The sequence below is a fragment of the Odontomachus brunneus genome, unplaced genomic scaffold, assembly GCF_010583005.1.
Source record: "Odontomachus brunneus isolate Ranch 3 - 2012 unplaced genomic scaffold, Obru_v1 Obru_scaffold_050, whole genome shotgun sequence".
In the NCBI taxonomy this organism is placed as follows: domain Eukaryota; kingdom Metazoa; phylum Arthropoda; class Insecta; order Hymenoptera; family Formicidae; genus Odontomachus; species Odontomachus brunneus.
In genome coordinates this window covers 1,396,422-1,411,199 of record NW_022639500.1, presented here as the reverse complement: position 1 = coordinate 1,411,199, position 14,778 = coordinate 1,396,422, and the positions used below count along the sequence as shown (strand labels likewise).

The 14,778-nt window shown below is 47.0% G+C and overlaps 1 long non-coding RNA gene across 1 annotated transcript in view; it reads left to right on the top strand.

Moving 5' to 3' along the window:
• LOC116845233 overlaps positions 1 to 14,778 on the top strand; it is a 73,969-nt gene that overhangs the window by 7,785 nt on the left and 51,406 nt on the right. The window contains exon 3 of the long non-coding RNA XR_004378218.1: positions 2,642 to 2,754. This is a non-coding gene — a long non-coding RNA (uncharacterized LOC116845233). The remainder of the gene's footprint in view (positions 1 to 2,641; positions 2,755 to 14,778) is intronic.

The following is a 14,778-nucleotide window of genomic DNA, read 5'->3' as shown; positions in this document are numbered from 1 at the left end:
CTCTCTCTCTCTCTCTCTCTCTCTCTCTCTCTCTCTCTCTCTCTCTCTCTCTCTCTCTCTCTCTCGGCGAAGGAAGCTAATTGCGGAACGCTTCGTATCTCCTTCAAATTACCGTCGCCCGACGCCGTCGAGATATCGACCAGGGGGAGGGGTGGGATGCGACTACGCGCGAGAATCGCCTGCGATACTATCGATAAGCTTGAAAAAACGACCGTGAAGCTCCACGGCTCCAACTGCCAGATCCATTTCGCGCCAGCTCGATCTCGCTCGAAGGCAACAGTGCCGTAGAACACAGGCGCTTCGAGGGGATCTCGCCGTCCCCCTTCGAACTGGGGAGATTGACCGTGGTTTCCAGCCACGAATGGTCGTCGGTCGGAAGAATGGGTCGGTAAAGGGGAGCAGCGGAGGTACCAGGGGAGGAGAGTAACATGCCGAGGACGTCTCGACGATGACTGGTGCATCGTGCTCGAGACGTGAAGCGAGAGAGACGCGTGATTCTCAGAAAAGGGCCAGGCCAGCCGCTCCGTCCGATAGAGTCATCACGTGTCGACGCTAGGATAGTACTTTTATTGTAACATATCGAGCATGGGGCACCGGCTGGGGGCCAGTCCGATCGTAAGCAGGGAGGAAGAGAAGGAGGAGGGAGCCCGTTCTTTCGAGCAGGGGAAACCGATTGCGGAGCTGGTTGTCCCGTACACAGCGGGGGTGCTTCGTCGCGGTCGGTGTATGATTGATCTGACACGTACCGGGGCACCGAGCCCTTCGTCGCACGTACCTGGACTCCTCTTGGATGCTGGAGATCCATGTACGACCTTGTGCGTCGAGGGCCGATGAGCCTGTAGCAGAACAACACCGAGCGCGTCGTCGGGAATTTTGTCAGGGTTCAGTGTAGCGGGGTTGATTGAAGTTACAGGCGAGGAGGGTTGTGGTCGCTTTCGGGCTGTACGAGGTGGCTCTCTCTCTCTCTCTCTCTCTCTCTCTCTCTCTCTCTCTCTCTCTCTTTCTCGGTCGTGGCGATATACGAAAGCAAACAGCGCGAGGCGATCGTCGGAGCAATTTGTAGAACGACCAAGTATCTCGCGGCTCGAGGCTGCTGAGATTTATCGCGGGCGGCTCCGCTGATCAAAGCGACAGGTTCCTGGTTCCGCGGGACGGTTCTAGTAATACCACCGCTGGATTTCATTGCGCGGGGCCGAACACCCGCCCGTAAATACCGGTCGCCACGTATCGCGCCCGTCGTGTAATATCGCTTCCGACGGATTCCGTTCGCGGAAAGATCCGATCTTGTGTGCGCCCGCGATTCGCTATCTAATGACTCGCGAGCGCGCGACTTGCGCGACCGGCAACTTTCTATCGCCGGTACGTCGATTGGTATCTATCTACCGCTGTGCGTACCTGCGGAGAAGCGCGCGCACACACAAATGCGCTCGAGAGAGCGTCGCTATAGGTCACGATCGTGCGCATCGCGGTTCGTTCGGGTTGTTCGGTAGGAATTCGCACGCCAACTTGGAATACGTCTCCGTGCGAGATCTCGGGAATTAGAGGAGATTTTCCTTCTTAATAATAGAATGTCACTTCCGTCGCGCTGAAGCAAGACTCTCAAACGGTGCCAAGAAAATCTGAGCCGGCTAAGAGAGCAGCAGCGAACATCTTGAAGCTGCGCAACTGAGCGTCGCGCCATTAAATTCAATTAAGCTGTGTCATGTCAAAGAAAAGCTTTATATGCATTGCACGCTGTTATTCACCTTTACGCTCAGCAACTCTGCGTTGCAATATGGCGGAGTGTAGTATTTATTCTACACGCTGGAGGACGTGTAGGGTTCTGCACCTATGGTCTTACCAGACTAACGTAAGCTAACTAAAGTTCCTTCTGCCGAACACGCGACCAAGTTCATGCTGCTCGCGCGCAGAATGATCTTTTCTCAAACTTCAAACGTGCTGTATTGTTCCCTACTAACTAACACCTGATTTATTTTAAGTCGTTTACACACATCAAGACGTTACATTATATATATATATATATATATATATATATATATATATATATATATATATATACATACATTGAGAGAAAAATATAGTTGCTTCCGACATCAACTATACTCTTTTGTAACTTTAACTACAAAAGTAGTTAGGAAAACCGTTGTTTTAGTAAGTGTTATTAGAAAGATAGTCCTTCTAATTATTTTTTTGGTTCACGAATCACAAAAAAGTATAGTTTATGCCAAAAGTAACTATATTTTTTTCTCAGTGTATATATGTATATATATGTTTTACGCTAATATACATGCAGATTAGGTAAATTTAACCTAACCTAACCTAAGTCAATTTGCGAAGTGATTTTCATTCAGTTTGATCTAATCCATACAATTGCGTTAGTGTGACTGAATTTTCTGTCACTCGAGTGTCAGATGAAAAACTCGGTTAAACGGTGAGGTTTTTGCAAAAATCCCACTGGTTTCTACTCAGCCAATTGTCCAATTATCTTTATAATTAGTACCTAAAAATTACGGTCTTTTGCAAAATGGTAGAGGCATTTTGTGCTCAATTCGACCGAATCTACATGTACACGAGGTGTGACGTGACGCTCAGCGCAAGACGTCCTGTATAGAGAAATTAATTTCCTTTTTACATGTTTCAGACGCAGGCGAGGAACGAAGCTTGAAGTTTCCGTCAACGACGACGACGACTACGACTACGACTATGAGGACGACGACGACGGTTGTCTCTCGACGTGCGGGCAGATGCATTATCGTAAGTACGAGATTGCGTGTTTCAATTATCCGAGGTGATTCGCCCCGAGCTATATCGGGATTGTCTTCGTCCTGGTTCGCCCACTCCGCTCCTCCGCGGCGCGTCCGCGCGCGCGCGAGGAATCGCTTCATCATAATCGGTCATCCGGCGTTTTTCTACGGGCCGGACCCCCTACCGACACGACGCCCGGATATCTTAGCATCGAAATGCCGCGCTGACAGGCAAAGAATTTGATATCGTGATTAGCTCGTTACGGCATTGTGCGTTAACGCGTTGCAACGACTCCGCTCGATCTCTTTCCTCTCATTCGTTCACCTTCTCTCTCTGTCTCTCTTGAGAGAGAGCGAGAGGAGAACGACGAGCACGACGACGCGGTTACCTCCTCGCCTACTCTCACGGAGATCCGGCGCGATTGATTCCACGCTGGATGTGTAAATAGGTATCGTCGGTGCGCGGTTTACACGCGGTTCTAATTAGCGTATAATTCGCGCGCGGCTCTTGTGTGCCGGTTCGTTTCTATCTGGATTGAATTATCATCGTGAGATGTTGTACGAATAACTGCTGTACACTCTTGGTACGCGGATAATTAGTGTTTTACACGAACTATCGTGCGATCAGAGGAATGAATCGACGCGATTGTTTCCCCCGAGAAATATCGCGTGTGTAAGTCAATGAAACCATTTACTTCGTCTTCCAACCGTTCGGTAGCTAACCGGGCTGGGTCATTACGCGTAGCGCGAAAATCGAACGATTTTATCATCGATATATCACGATCTCTCTTCTGTTATCATCGTCCCCGAAATCGACGTTCCTCGCCTCACTTTCGTGTCGCGTTTACCGACGCGCTAACGACGCGGCGCATCTTCCGCGAGTGGAGTCGGTCCTGCTTGCATTCGGTTCACAGCGATTGCTCTCGTGCACGAGAAAGCTTCTCTCTTGGCAGGGGCTATCGGCTGGATCCGTGTGCCGGAAGAGCACGGAGGAGCACGCAAGAGCGACGCGGAGTCGCAGCGCAGCCCCGGAGGTGTCACGATAATTCAAATCCCTCCTATTCTCCTATTTGCACTTCGAATCCTACCCTTCGGCCGGGGTGCACCCATGGGCGTTGCTCAACCGTGGCCTCATTACCAAAGCAAATATTTTATAGTCGAGTCCCGGTGACGACGACGACGGCGACGAGGACGAGGATGAGGATAAGGAGGAGAAAAGAAGCTAGAGAGGAGACGAGATGCCGTCGGATAGTAGTCGAGATGTGAAAAAAAGAGCCACGGATAAAGCTGTAAGAGCTCTCTCTCTCTCTCTCACTCTTTCTCAAGCTTCTTCTCCTCCTCCTTTTTCCTGTCCTCCAATCTCTACCCCGACCACTCCAGACGACGACGATGACGACGACGGCGACGATGACGACCGTCGTCGGGGTGCGCCGGAACGCCACGGGTCGGGGGAAATAAAAGGAATCCCTTTTCACCGGCTCCCGCGATTTACCTTTCAACCTCGCTTGTTTTATATCCAGCGTCGTCCGCCCTCCTCCAGCCCCTGCCGCGACGGGGTAACGTCGTCGATATTCCGAGGTGAAGCGATCGGCGTTAAAAATTAGATAGGTAGCGCGCGGTGTTCTCTACCCCGTCGTTCTTTTCCTTCCGTTTCCCTTTCGCAGCTCGGCGCGAATCGATGCCGGCGGAGGAGTCGGGGTGGGCCTGTTCTCTCTCTCCCTCTCTCTCTCTCTCCTTTTGTAGAAACCTATACGAAACAGCCTCGTGGCTGTGTATCGTGCGACTGTAAGAATCCAATTGTCACCTCGTCTTAGGATTTATGAGCACATTGTTACCGCGCGAGCTTCACGCTTCTGCCAATCGCGATATTGGTCTTGGAGTGTTGTAGCAAGCCGCGTGAAGCAATGCCTATTTGTAAGCGCGAATTGTCGACTATCCAAAAAGGACAGAATATGAAAGCAATTAAGTATATAGAAGCGAACGCTGAATATATTATGCGTTGACAAACATTATTGACAATCAGTCGCAAACGTTTAGTCATCGGTGTGACCCTTTTTAGTACTCACAATAAATAAAAATGCGTAAAAAGATTAGTCAAAGTTCATGTGTCAAAAGTTCCAAACTATCGTTAACATATCGTACAACGTAAACTCAAGTTTAATCAAACGTTAGAAACTTCTTTACGCGTTGCGAAGTGTCGGGTGATGTATCAGATCGAGTAAAACTCTAAAAAGCATACTCATAAGGTCGATTAAGAAAGTGCAACGTGTTAGTAATGCATGTCAGCCACGCACAAGTCGCAAATAGGATAATAGTTACAAGATATTCCCGTTTCGTCAAGAATCGTCGGAACGAAAGATTTGATTCAACTAAGGATGGGTCCACAACAAAAATCCAAAATAATTTTTTTTAACATTCCTTTACATCCCTGAGACTTATTTGGTCTCGACACTCAGAAAGCAAACCTTTTTTCTCACTTCTGTTCCTTTCAAGTGTCGTTTCAAGTGTCCTGAAGATTGTTCAGTTTGGAGACTTTTATTTTGCAATAAACGATACAGTTTATTTTTACAGTTTATCTTTGTCGCATGAATGCTAATCGGGGGCGCGGTATGCTCGACTCGCATTGTGAAGTCCGCGACGTTTGATCAATTTCCATAATACGCTTAAATTGATCCTTCGCCCAACGGTTGCAGCGACGCGCGCGGTGTATCCTTTGGTATTCGATTGAATCGTCAATTTGTCTAGCATTATATCCAGGTCGCTGTGGGGGTGAGACAGGGTCGCGACAAGGGTCGAACGGCTCGGGCCGAGGGGGTTGGCAAGAAGGGCAAGACGAAGGAAGGAGGGCGAAGGCGGACCGTGCGTCTCCAAAGGATTTCGTGTATTTAGGATAACAAGCTGCTCCGCCCCTGAATTGGTATGCAGAGATCCCGCGAGTAACTCCTTTATATTGACATATCGTCGGACGTGATCCAAATACATGCGACATTATACCGAATTGCGAACAAAGCCGCATGCCGTTACTGCCGTCGCCGTCGCCGCGGCGACCTCGTCAAATCGTCCGTGAATAGAAAACAAATGGTCCGTGAGGCAAATTCCGCGCATTCGGCGCGGAATCGTATGTGCGAATCGATTATGTACGAGTCGATTTCGTCTCCGTCGTTTCCGCACCAAAGAACGCCGGCCAAGCCCGAAATTCCGTCGGCGATTCATACTTCTGCGTTATCGAAATAAAGGTTATACACGGAGAGGGAATATTACTTTTTCTTTATATACATTTTTTTCAATTTCTCTTTGTTTTTAATAGTGCAGAAACATAGACTGTCAGTAAGGTTTATCTTGTTAAAAAAACGCGGCAGATTTTATAGTAATTTTTACTATAACCTCTTATTTTATTTCGTTGCAAAATGGTCTTCGTGAGAACGCTGCTCTACGGGAAGCGAGATCGGAAACCGAGTGATAACTTATTTTCTCTTCTTTTCTAATAATTTTTTAAATAGACATCGCGTATAATATTGACGTGCACTCTCTCGTTCTGGTTATCCTCTGATCGTTGGTGAGTCGAATGAATAATTACCGCGGCTTCGGTAATAATTGTTAGTGTACGCGCTCGGTGAGATGCGCGAGTATAAAAAAGAACGACGAGAGGAGAACGTGAGTCCTTTACGCGATCGCAACGGTCAAATAACAAAGTAACCGAAGATGGATATCCGTTTCAAATATTCACGCCCTTTTCGCGCCGCCGCGTGAAATTGATGCGTTTAGAGACCCCTTTACTGGTAGGCGGACAGTTACAGCGGCATAAATATTGCCGTGAGCCCTGCTGACCACATGGCACAGATACGGCCCTGAATAATATGCGTGCCCGCGTATGTGGCCCGCGGGTACCGGAAAGGTTCGTCGGAAGAATCGTCGAAAACGCCGATTAAAAGTTTCCCTCCCGCCAAATGCACTTCTCTCGTTGCATCTCTAGGCCTGCGATTCTAGGCCTCGGTTTTTGTTTCCCAGGGCGGATTACTCGCGAGAGGCCTGCTTAGCATAATTACGCAGGGCAGATAAGAAAACTATTAATTTAATATATTTAATATAATTTTTAAAGACTATAAGAAGTCGCGCATGTCATTATGGCTTGCATTAATAGTTATTTCTTGAACAGGTAAACAGGTGAAACTTGCTTAAGATACACAGATTTGAATATAGAATTAGGTGTGAATTTTTCGCATATATTATGGTATTTAAGTAAAAAATTCGAAACTATCTCTTTAAATTTAAACCTGAATAAAGTGATAATCCAAATTATTGGGTCATGTTCCAATTTCGGGTAAAACTTGGTTTATTAATATATTAAAAAAGTAAACACATTGGAATGGAAATATGACTCTTTAGATTTATGAATCTGCCAGTAGGTGTTTATACATTATTTTATATAGACCAAAACAATGTGAATTATGAACATTATTAATATAAAATTGGATACCGTATAACGTTATATGGATGCGTAATATTTGCTTACCCATAATTGGACTTACACGGAGAAAAATAATTTGCTGACAAATTTTCTGCTAGTCTAGCAAAATCTTTTCCTTATTATATGAACAGCAAAAAGATTTGTTAAGAGTACTAATCACTATTTGCTGGATATAATTTGCTGAATCTACAAATTATTTTGTTGTGAGAACCATGGTGGATTTATATAAGCAGTTGCAGTTCTGCTCCGATAGCAAATAAATTTGCTAAGGATATATTATTTTACATCGATAGCAAATTAACGTGATTTTTAGGACAAATATACTCAATAAATTTTTTGTTTCCTGGCAACGAAACTACTTCTGCTCTGATAACGAGTAATTTGTAAAATTAGTTATGTCAACTAAATTTTGTTGTTGTCACTACGAATATGCAGTACGTATATAGAATATACGAATATGCAACGACGATTTTGCTAAAAAAGCAAAATTATTTTTCTCCGTGTACGCATAATTGTTTCCAATTATTTTTTTTAAATTTAGAGTAAACAAATTTAAAATCCAATTTAAAGTTTATAATGCACTGTGATGTTAGTTATTGGTTAGTTATCGATAGTTCGTCTTAATATTCGGTAAATTAATAGTCGATAAATTTATGTAAGTGATTGGAATTTACTGTAGCCTTAAATGACCTATAACTAGGATCCTTACCTTATCTTACGTAGGACAAATTTCAAGCAATGACTATTAATGCGAGTCTACGATTACTTAATCGTGGTATTAGCGAATTTTCAATATGCATGATCGAACGGGGCAACCGAGAGATATTCGTGGCGCGTGAGACGCCAGGCAGGTCGCGTGAAATATTTTTAGCGTCGATCGCGTTGCATCGCGATAAAGCAATTTGCCAGCCGGCATCTGTATGAGAGAGTCCGGATTGCATTCCGATGCGTCGCGCTCTGTGCACCCCGCCATAGTCGCATTACGCGCATCTCGCGCTCGCGTGCACCGTGCACGGTGACGGTATTTGTTCAGGCATTCCGGTAGGAAATTCTAGGCGACTAAGAGATTATTCGCGGCACCCGTTGCGTGAATATATAATAGCGCGACGTGTTTATGTATCCAGCTATGACAGGCACTTCCGTTTCCGTCGAGCGCTCTTGACTTCGTTCCGTTTCTGAGCGCGTAAATGTGTTTACATACACATAGACGCGCGAGCGCACTCAACACATGCGAACTCATCCGTGCATATACACACACCTCGTCGTCCGTCATTGCCCCGCGCATCGTGCGTAACATCGCCGGTGCTCCCGTCATCGACGGATTTCTGAAAATATTTTAAGAAATCGAAGCTTACCGCTCCCCCCGCTCACAGCTCGCCACCTACGATGAGGAACTTGGCTACGACTCGGGAACTTCCGAAGAGCAAAGTTTAACTAGAAAACTAAGTAGCTTTGCGCGCGGTCTGTTGAGGGTAGTACCTATCTCTGGAAAGTTAACGTCGGTAGAGATACAACGCTTTGCATTTTTAGCGATCTATAAATGTTTCAGCACGCGGGCTTCGCGCGTTCTTTGCGCGCATGTTATTCGCCGTTAAATTTGCAACGCGATAATAAAATATCAGAATATGATTATGTGTATTATTATTCAATAGATATCTCTCTTGTGTCGCGCGAGCGTATAAATATTAAGTGGCGGCTAACTATCAATCTTCATTTCGATCTCCCGCAGCGCGTGCTACCAATTATTCCGCGATAATTAAACATTTCACGCGCGACGATAATTATTAAAGCGCCGAGAGAGCGCGCGTGAACATTAATAACAAAGTTGCTTCCCGATCTCGCGGCGCGTAACCACCGAGCGCGAGGTATCGCGACCTTGAGGGTGCTAAATCCGCCATTAACGCGCCGCGTCACGTCGCCGTTACTAATTTGACTTTAATTCCTACGATTATTTTCAACTCGCCGAGCGAACCGACATTACGAACGGGCGTCCATTTATTTCAACTTTTCCTGCCGTCGCGCGTTTCCCGACTACCGTTCACCTCTCCAATTTACCGGCTTCTTTCGGCGGTCCTGACACCATTAGCTTAATTAATTTGGGGGTCTCGGGTCTTTCCGACACTCCGGCCGGGTGCGCCGGCGACGGCGGACAGAGTCGAAAGTGTCAAACCGACGGACGGTGTTTTGAAAAATGGTGCGCCCAGGGTGTTAATTGTCTCGAACGCATGAATATCCTTAAGGGGCGCGCGCCACCGGTTTGTAGTACAACACTGATCGCCATCTGTTCCGGCAAGTGACTCTGCACGTTGTTGCAAGACTGTTTGCTCTGCGGGTTTATGTATAAAAAGTACCCTTGACACATACACAGAGGAAGAGAGAAAGAGAGAGAGAGAGAAAGAGAGAGAGAATAAAGTAGAGTAGAGTTTATTTATGCCCTGAGGGGGTTTTCACAACTCCTTGGAGCTTACGGTAAATACAAGTAGAAGTGCTAGAGCCGAACAAAATAATAAGAAAAGAAAAAGAAAGTACTACCAAAAGATATATTAGAATGTGTCAAAAGTGCACGGAAAAAAAGGTTTGGTTGAATTAACGAAATATCTAGTCGAATATAAACGATCCAGAAATTCCGATTGAAAGAACCCGAATTCTGTTTAAGTTAACAAGATTTTTGGTTAACTTAAACAGAATTCGAGTTACTTCAATCGGAATTTCTGGATCGTTTATATTCGACCAGGTATTTTTGTTAATTCAAGCAAATTTTTTTTCCGTGTGCCGTGTGTATATAGAAAGTCTCAGCAATATACGTAGGTGACACTGTTAAATTATAACAAGTAGCAGTTAGGAAACAACGTGACAGAGCACAAGAAATGAGTGAAATAATGTAATGCAAATAGACCATGGATATTGCATAATGCTAATCCTATCAAGAGAAAAGAAACAGTTTACCACGGTTAACCAGTGTTAAGAATAGTACAGCAATATAAATGATGTAAACATATACGCAATCATTCACATAGTTAAACGGTAGCAGCCGACCTTTCTAAGACCAAAGTGGTAATTCTATAATGCATGACTAAATCCGAATAGGGAGGGCGAGAGGAGAAGCTTGTCGAACTTATCGGCACGCTGGTGCCTTCTCACGTCCTCTGAAAATGGAGACTATGTTCAATCGCGGCTAATTACACGAATTATAACTCATTTGTTATGCGAGAGATACTTGGAAGGCGCAGGTGGAACGTCGGAGTCCTCAATTCTGCGCTAACGATTCCTTTTCTCTTTTTTCATGTCTCCTCCATTCGAATTTTCTACACGCTCGTGTGTAATTTATGGATTTTCGATTTGTGATGTCGCTCTCGCGTCGCTTCTCTACCGGGAAATAACGGGGCGATTCTCTATCGCGAGTTGCGATTGCGAGACGCCGCGCAATACACGAGGGCACAGCTCGCACGGTCCGTAATATCTCGGATGGCAGCCGGCAGCAATGACCGCGGAGCCGGCAACGGAGAAGATAAGCGTTAGAATTCATCTACATTGTAATGATTCATATAAAGCGCGCATGGCCAGGTGTGTATGCACGTCCGCCTTCTGATTAACGTTGTTAATGCGATGGTACGCGGCTATGCCGCGCCGAAGGCTCGTATTCCGATGTTCCCACACGCGTTTCCACGAAATTTCGTCCCGCGTCCGGTGGTGCGCGCGTCGCGCATGCAGATGCAGATTGCGAATCGTTAGATCTCCGTCGCTGTTTTATGAACGCGTACCTTGGATCGCACCTGGCGATCAACAGAGTCCTTCCTGCGTCGTAATGAACAACGATACTCTTCTCGGTCGTTCGAATAGGTCTCGCGGGTAAACTTGGACGCGCTTGTGCCGTTTCTCGTAAGCTTCGCTTCGAGTGGCACGATAATGACAAGTTGACCAACGCGGAAAAACAAGCGATGGTTCCAGCGTACAGGTACCAGAGCGACGTGCATTCCTCCTGACTGTGATCTACGCTTTCCCGCGATAAAAGTGCGCGGCACGTAAGAGCCGGTATTCTGCAAAGTCAACCTCGCCGCATAAGGGCTTGCTTTCTTCGTCGTAAATATCTCGCGGCTTTGTCGGCCCGTTGATCCCACGCAGCCTAAGTATCCCGCGTCTATGCGGGGACCTGGCCATTGTGCTTTCTACAATAGTACGTTAGATATCTCCCGGTGCAGCACGCGGAGTCCTCGCGAGGCAATGCTCCAGTCACGGACGAGAGGTCAAATTAAAATTCAACTGTCGTTGGAAACGCGTTTTCGAATTTTCTCAGGTCTTTGCGGTCATCAAATTTTACTGTGTCTTTCGGACGAGATATTTCAAACTTTTCATATATTTTCCGCCGAATTTAGAATGTTCTGAGGCTCGTATTAATAGTCGTTGCTTGAAACTTGTTTCACGTGGAATACTCAATTTCTTATTCAGAATTAGATCCAAATTTCTCAGTTGAATTACATAATATATGTGACGTTGTGTCTGTAATTGCGATTTAATTAAAAAATTCCCACCTAACCCTCAACTTAAGTCTGAGTATCTCTTTTGAAAGGAGTTTCAAGTGTACGTCTCGAAATTAACATTTCGTGGAAGTGGAATTTTCAGTGGGCCGTATTTCTGGAACCTGAAGTTCGATCACTTTGGCACTTGCATATTTGTAACCTACGCACCATAAAGTTTATTTCTAACCCGAAATGGCTTCAAAACTTTTCGGCCATGAATCTAGGTTTATAGACACTTGGCTGCGCTCTTCCTATTATCTCTCAAGAGAGATTCTTCCTCTCCGCGACATCGGATTTTCTGAAACGTGCATCCACCGGGCGACCCGCTACGTCGATGTTCTTGGACACCCCGTTGTACCCCTATTATCCCCCAGGTCGCCATCGCGAGGTCATGCGCGCGCGTAACTCGAGAGAACAGCGAGATAGAGAGAAGAGCATCGATAATAATTCGCGACGGTGAATGTAACGTTGCAACGCAACGGAGCGACGCGGAGACACGGGAGAACCGGGGCACCACTCTCTCTCTCTCTCTTTCTCTCTCCCGCGGCCTATGGTATATCATTGGCCCGGGTTGGGCGGAGTACCGCGCGAGGCTGGCGCCGGCAGCGATAGATACCGCTAATTATCGATCGTAAATAACGTCGCGGGCCGCACGGCAGCCCGATCCTATCGGTGCCTCGGCACCGGCACCGCCGATATGCGGTTTCACCCCACAGTTCCGCGGCGACGGCGGCGGCGGCGGCAGCGGCGGCCGTTCGATGATATAGGTGCATCGCCTCGGAAACGGGGTTGGCCGGCGGAGAACAGGGAGAACGGGGCCCCGCGTCGCTCCTACTGGGCCCTCTCGCGCGCGTCTGGTCGCTCTCAGGGTGGCTTGGATATATTACACGTGCCGCGCCGCGCACGGTTATTACAACGAGTGCGCGGAATTGTAATTGCGGACGGTCGAGCGGACGGTCTCTCCGCTACGTCTCTCCCGCATACCGACGCGCAACGTGTGATTTGCGGCGCGCTGCGCTGCAGGAAACGCTGCGCCCGCGAGTCTCCTCGGCTACCTGGCGCGAGTCCGCGACACGCTCCGCGATTACATGCTCTGATAGTGACGGCAACTTTCACGCGACGGGAAAAGCGGTCGTGGACTGATAGCGGACTATCGGCGAAAAATTCTCGAAAAAAATGCCATGTCCTCGCACTGAAGGAAAAATGTTTGATATTTGTAATTATAATCACACGGGGAAAGGATTACTATATAATTATGGCTAAGAAAACTATTTGCTTATTGAATTTTACTATAATGTTAGCGATAATAACTTTACATACACGTTATTCTCTAAATTTCTTGCAATAAGAGTGAAATATTCACTCCAATCGAGTAAAACATTCACTCCTATGAAGAGTAAATACTGCCACAGGAGTGACTGCTTCACTCGATTGGAGTGAATATTTCACTCTTATTGCAAGAGTGGAACTCTTGCATTTCACTCTCATTCCAAGAAATTTAGAGAGTACGCTATCATTTTCGTGTTAGAACAACCAAAAAATATGATCAAAGTAAAAATGACTATAATTTTAGTTGGATTATCCATTTTTCTCCTCTTGCGGTAAACACTACCGACATGATCAGAACGCATTTTAATTCGCATTTATCCCATTCCTTTAAGTTTTTTATGAAAGAAACGTAGTAATATTTATTTTTCTGTATGGGCCAAGAATGGTTCCTTTAGTTTACTCATCAGAAAAGCGCCAAAGTTAGAAAAATGCATAGATGAATAAATAGAAAAATGGATAGATCCAAATAAAAATCACTCTGGTCATGTCGGTGGTACTCATTGTTAGTGTGATTGTGTGTGCGTACGATCGCCGGGTCGAGAAGGTCGAGTACGAAATCGGTGACCGTCCATGACGATTGGTACGATGAAGTGGCATGTTCCGTATCGGCTGAAATTAGATTAGCCCGTCGCATGTCCCCAGTGGTGTACGATAACGCGCGTTGTGATTTATGAAGGAAGTTTTGGAGTCTCTGAATATATTCCCAGCGATTTGCGGGATATGGAAATTCGGTGCGAGGGGCATACGCGGGCGAGCCGTTCGATCTCTCGAAGGCGGTAATCACGAAGCGACTGTGCGCAGCCCGTGGTGAATTATAAAATTCCACCCTCTGTGAACGGGCGAGTGACCGGCGCGCATTGAATCGGAGTACTTAATTGGGCACTTTAGCCCTGTTACATATCCACACGTCAGGCGGATTAAAATCTGCGGCATGAAAATTAATTGCACGAAAGTAACTCGTCGCCGAGCGGGCCAGGCGGGTTCGCGCGATGTTATCTGCTCCCGTTTAATTAAAATCCGACCTAATCGCGACACGTGACATCCCTCGCGACGTAATCGCGCTCGCGAATCGGTTGCGCACGAAGGCAGGATCCACTGGTCGGCATTGCTAGAAACATGTCGTTGTTAGACGACGACGACGACGACGATGACGACGACGACATCGACTTGGCGTTCGCTCAGCCACACAGCGTCACGCTCGATTCTCTCGCGATCGGCGAAGGCGCGCGCGGGGTTCGATTCGCAATCGGCATGCCGTCTCTCCTGGTGCGCGAACGCGGCCGCGGGGCACGGCCGTATCGATTCTTGTTTTGATAGTGTTTCGCGGTAGTTTCTTTGAGCGAACGGCGCGCACACGCGGCGTACCGGAGTTCGACGTACTCGAGAGCGCGAGAGGACGTGAGACGCGGTATTGTACGCGATGAATACGGTGAGTTTGTTCTTCGATGATCGCGCCGGATGACCTCGCGATAGTCCCAGCCAGCGGCGAGAGCGATCGCCGATCGGCGATCTCGATATAGCCGACAGCGGACGTCGGGAGAGATCGCCCCGACGTCGGGCCGCGAAACAATCTTATTACCTTTAATCGCGCGATTATCGCGCACCGGGAACAACGATAATTGTTCTCGCGCGGAGACGTCGTGTCTGCAATGCGACAAGGGAGGCTCTTCATCTCCTCCTCCACGAGAGAGAGAGAGAGAGAGAGAGAGAGAGAGAGAGA